Genomic DNA, 5,587 nt, shown 5'->3' with positions numbered 1-5,587 from the left:
GTGATCCTATCCAATAATGCAGAGAAAGCACTTGACAAAATCCAATCTCATTCATGATTTTAACAAAAGAAGAAAAAAGAACTCCAAGCAAACTAGGAATAGAAAAGGAACATACTGAAACTCATAAAGATGATCTACAAACAACCTATACCGACATTATATTTAACTGTGAAAGACTGAATGTATTCTCTGTAAGATCAGAAACAAGGCACGGATATCTGCTCTCACCACTTTTATTAAATATATTACTGGAGGTTCTAGTAAGAAAATAAAGCAAAAATAAATAAATACATACATTTAAAAGTTAAATTTTTAAAAAGTTCATTTAAAAGATAAAAGGACTATTCCTACTATGTTGAATAGGAAGGAATATATCCTACTGAATGTTGAAGAGTAATATATCCTATTATATTGCCTAAGGAAAAGTAAAACTCTCGGTGTCTGAAGAGGAGATGATAACCTAAATGGAGAAAATACCAAGGAATCCACAAAAAGCTTGAGAAATAATATTAGTCTGTAAATGTTTTAGAGTACAAGATCAACACAATTTTATCACATTATATATTAATAACAAATGTGTAGAAGCTTAAATTAAAATATGTGATGCCATTGACAACTGACCTAAATAAATACTTAAATACAAGCCCAATAAGACATTTATAGGACCTCTATACTGAAAATTACAAAATGCTGATGAAGAAAACATTTAAAGTCCCAAACAAATAGGGAGACATACCTTGTTCATGGATTAGAAAACACAACATAATAAAGATGTCAATTCTCCCCAAGTTAAGAGGCTTAACACAATTACTCTTAAAATGCCCTCAAGGTTTTTGCGGATATAGACAAGCTTTTTCTAAGATTTATATGGTAAGAAGAGGCTGAAGAATAGCTAAAACAATTTGTAAAGGAAGATTAAAATGGGAGGAATTAATCCACCCAATTTCAAGACTTTGCAGCAATTTTGGAGGGTAGATACATAGATCAATGGAATGGAATAGAGAACCCAGAAACAGACTGACATAAATACATTTAACCTGTTTTTGACAGCAGTGCAAAAGCTATCAAGGAAGAATAGACATTTCAAAAAATGGTACTGAAACAGTTGGACATCCCTCGACAAAAACAAACAAAAAATGAACCTTAACCTAAACCTCCACACCTTACACAAAAATTAAATCAAAGTGGATCATAGTCTTAAATGTAAAAGCAGGACATTTTTTGAAAAAAAAAAATAGGAGAAAATCTTTGGCATCTAGAACTAGGTGAATAATTCTTAGACTTGACACCGAAAGTATGATCAATAAAAGCAAAAACTGATACATTGGATCTCATCAAAATGAGTTAAAAATGCTTCATAGAAGATCCTTTTAAGTGGATGAAAACTCAAATTACACAGTGGGAAAACATATTTGAAAATCCCATATGAGACAGATGACTTGTATCTATAATATACAAAGAACTCTCCAAACAACTTAAAAAAATCCAACTAGAAAATAGGCAGAAGACAGGAACAGACATTTCATGGAAGAGAATATACACATGGCAAAGAAGCACATGAAAAGATGCTCAACATCATTAGCATTAGGGAAATGCAAATTAAGACCATAATGAGATATCAGAGAATAACTAAAATTATAGTGACAACATCAAATGCTGGCGAGTACGTAGAAAAGTTATATCACGTCACTGGTGGGAAAATAAAATGGTTTAGCCACTCTGAGAAACAGCTTGACAGTCTCTTTTAATCCTAAAAGTAGATTCACCCTACAATGCAGTAATTGTACTCTTGAGCATTTATCCAAAAGAAACAAAAACTTAATTAAGTTCCCACAGAAACTTACACATAAATGTTCAGAGCAGTTTTATTTATAATAGCCAATAACTGGCAACTACCCAAATGTCTTTCAATGGATGAATGTTGAAACAAATTGTGATAAAATCTTATGATAGAATACTACCGAGCAACGATAAGGAACAAATTATTAATATATGCAAAAATTAAAATGAACTTCAAGGGAATGATGCTGAAGAAAAAATTTTTAAAAGCCAATCTCCAAAGATTAAGTAATTCATGATTATGTTTACATATTATTCTTAAAATAACAAAACTGTGGAGATGGAGAACAGATTAGAAATTGCCAAGGGTTAGAGATGGGGGTAGAAGGTACAGTGGGGAAACTTTGTGAGGTTTTTGTGGTCCCAGTACAAATAATACAGCACTCTTGGTTTTAATCCCTAAAGATGTTTAAAAACAATTCCTAATAAGAGTTGTCCAGATATTTAGCAATGGCAGCAGATTACAGGTATAGCTCCCCAACATGACAACTTCAAAAGAGATTGTACTAATTCAATGCATATGTTAATTTTAAAAAGGCCAGTCACAGTACTTAAATGGTATATATCTTAACGATATTATTCTAAGTATCTAGCTATACCAGATGGACTAGCAGGATTTTCTGTCCATTCAATCTTATTTAAGACAGTAAATCTTATAATAAGAGAGTTAAAAAAAGAAAAAGAAAAAAACAACAAACCTCAACTACAGTTGGGTATTCTCATAGGAAGATGAGGTGAAAAAAGTAGCAGTGGTTCAAAAGCTTAAGCAGTGGCACCTAAATTTGGCTGCATATTAGAATCATCTGAAGCACTTTTTAAAAACCCTCACACTGACTGTTGGTCATCCTAGACCAATAAAATAACTTTAAATCTCCTCAGACGATGCCAGTGTCTAGCCAGAACTGAGAACCAGAGGACTAAGCAGAAGGGGATGTTTCTACAAAGATTTCTTAACAATAAGTCCTTTCACCCAATCAGATTTACCTTCCCACAAAGGGGTAAAGAAGGCTAGATGTTGTCCATACTTGCTTCGCTTTAATTAGCACTTGTGACTTGCCCAAATCCTAGATCATGTTTCCCCTAAATTTCATGTTATTCCCTAAGTTTTTCAAATCCAGGGCTAAGGGGTTTGCCAGGATGAGATTTTAAGTGTTCACACAGGGGAAGTCCCTGGCAAACCAGGAAAGTGGTCACTCTACTTTGAATTGTAAAGTATCCTAAGTAACCCTGCCACTGCTCCCAGATACTAGTCTGTGCCAATCAGTGGAGAAAAGGCATTCTCCATTACTACCACGGCAAATGCTGCTGTACTTGCCTTGGCTACTCCCTATCTTTTCCAGGCGTCACTCCCCTTAACCTGCTGGTGGACGCTTTGGCAGCTGACAAGGCAGATATTTTTAAACTTTAAGGTGAATAAAAATCATCTGGAGGGCCAGTTATAACAGAGATCACTGAGCCCCACTAGAGTTGCTGATTCCATAGGGCTGGGATAGGGCCCTAAAACTTGAATATCTGACACATTATCAGGGGATGCTGGTAAAGCTGGTCAGGTTGTTACTGAATGCTGGTTCGTGTGTCTGAAGCACACTGAGGCCAAACAAACCTAAAGGTTGGAGTCTGGAGAAGAGAAAGGTTTATTGCAGGATCGAGCAAGGAGAGGGGTGGTCCGTGTTCCAAAACCCCTGAAATCTCCAAAGGATTTCAGCAAAGCATTTTTAAAGGCCAGGTGAGGGAGGGACATCCCAGGGCATGTGATCAGCTCGTGCACAATCCTCTGATTGGCTGATGTTGAGGCCACAAGGCAGGTAACATTATCCATCCTTAGGTGCCAGAAGGTCTGGGGGCTACATGCTCTTGATCATCAAGGAGTTCATTTCTTCCATTGGGTGGTGGTTTTTAGCATCTGAAAACTCAAGAAATATGCCTGAGATACTATTATCTGAGTACTTCAGAGAGAAACTACAATAGAGGATATGGTGGATGGGTCTGTCCTAGGAAGGCCCCATAGGGTACTGCTTGGTTACAAGGTGACCATACTTTGAGAACCACTGCTCTAGTGGCTTGGAATGTTAGGAAAGTAATGGAAGAATCCCTTCCCAGATCTAGATTCTAGTATCACCAGCTATTTTGGTGGGAGGAAGGGTAAGTTTTGTCCTTGCTTGGACTTCTTGTTCATTTATATCAAAGCCTATTTGAGGCAGTGCGTTCGGCAGTCCTGGAGATCTGTCTTTTGCTTCAACAGTGTTTGGAATGAACAGACCCAGGGACGCTCCTTGCTCCAGCCCCCGACCACCCTCCAACCTTTTTTCCTTTCGCAACCTTTGGAATCAGACACTCAGCTATCCTCAGCCTCCAGGACAGGCCAACACCAGTTTTTGAGCTTAGCTCCTTATCCCTGATCAACCACGAGTTCCCAGGTTCGTCAGAATTATTCCACCGAGGTGGAGGCCCCCGTCCACCGCCTGTTCATCTTGCATCTGTGGACACTTACCTCTCTCTGAGCATCTATTTCGACAGCAACAATGGGACTCTGGACAGTATGGGCCACATTTTTCGCCAGCTGGCTGAGGAGAAGTGTGAGGGCGCCCAGCGCCTCTTGAAAATGCAAAACCAGTGCTGCGGCCGCGCCCTCTTCCAGGATGCATGGAAGCCTTCTCAGGATGAGTGGGGTAAAACCCAGGATGCTGTGGAAGCCGCCATTCTTAGGGAGAAGAATCTGAACCAGGCACTATCGGATCTGCGCGCCCTGGGTCCTGCCTTGCAGACTCCCAGCTCTGTGACTTCCTGGAGAGCCGCTTCCTGGAGGAGCAGGTGAAACTCATCCAGAAGATGGGCGACCACCTGACCAACCTCCGCAGGCTGGCTGGTCCGCAGGCTGTGCTGGGCGAGCATCTCTTTGAAAGGCTCACCCTCGAGCCAAACAGGAGTCTCTGAAGTCCAGCCGCATCTGAGGAGACCCTCTGGCGTCAGAGCTTCTGCCTGAAGCCCCGCTCTGAAGCCACTAGGCAGCTTTGTAACTGCCCTGGAGCCCTCTCCCAAGACTTGGACCAAATGGAAACAATAACGCTTTTTGCAGAAGGAAAAAAAAAAAGCCTATTTGAAATACAAACAGAATAAAGCGAAAAAAAGAAATATATACATATATTCACGTTCTTTTAACATATGAATTGCCCCACTTTATCTCTGTGAAGTAAGTTTGTTCCAATTATTGGGCTGGTTCTCAAGCTTTGCTGCTCGTTTGAATTACTTAAAGAGCTTTGAAGAAAAACATTGGTGTCTGGGTCCCAGCCCCAGAGATTTTGATTCAGTAGGTCTAGGCAGGAGCCTGGCCACCGGGAGGTCTCAGAGTTCCCCAGGTGATTCTAATGTGCAGCAACTTTGTGAACCACCTCTTGGCTTCAATGCAGCTAGTCATCAGATATTAAATCTAAGACACATGGACTACTAGTGTGTGAGCTCTGTCGCTAGGTGTATTCCATTTTCTTCCTCCTGGAAGATTCGTGCCAGGGAAAATGATTGATAGTTGTGTTACTTCTCTGAAATGGATGGAAATTTCCAATTAGCGTGAACAGGGGAGGGCGAATGGGTGAATGCAATAAGGTGTATCATTTACGTATTGCCCTATGTGTATGGCTAGAAGCTTTTGCAACTGAGGTCTGCCCTACTTTTCATGCTAATGGTAATGCTTGTCTTCCTAATGCAGGTGTAAACCTTATAAGCCCATAGGTAGACAGCATCACAAAATATT

General features: G+C 39.8%; 1 pseudogene; it reads left to right on the top strand.

Annotated features, from left to right (window-relative positions):
• The first annotated feature begins 2,289 nt into the window (after positions 1-2,289).
• Positions 2,290-5,287, top strand: LOC132476151 (ferritin light chain-like; annotated as a pseudogene).
• Positions 5,288-5,587: the final 300 nt, after the last annotated feature.

This window comes from Mesoplodon densirostris, chromosome 2 (assembly GCF_025265405.1).
Source record: "Mesoplodon densirostris isolate mMesDen1 chromosome 2, mMesDen1 primary haplotype, whole genome shotgun sequence".
NCBI classification, from domain to species: Eukaryota; Metazoa; Chordata; class Mammalia; order Artiodactyla; family Ziphiidae; genus Mesoplodon; species Mesoplodon densirostris.
This window is presented reverse-complemented; position numbering and strand designations above follow the sequence as displayed.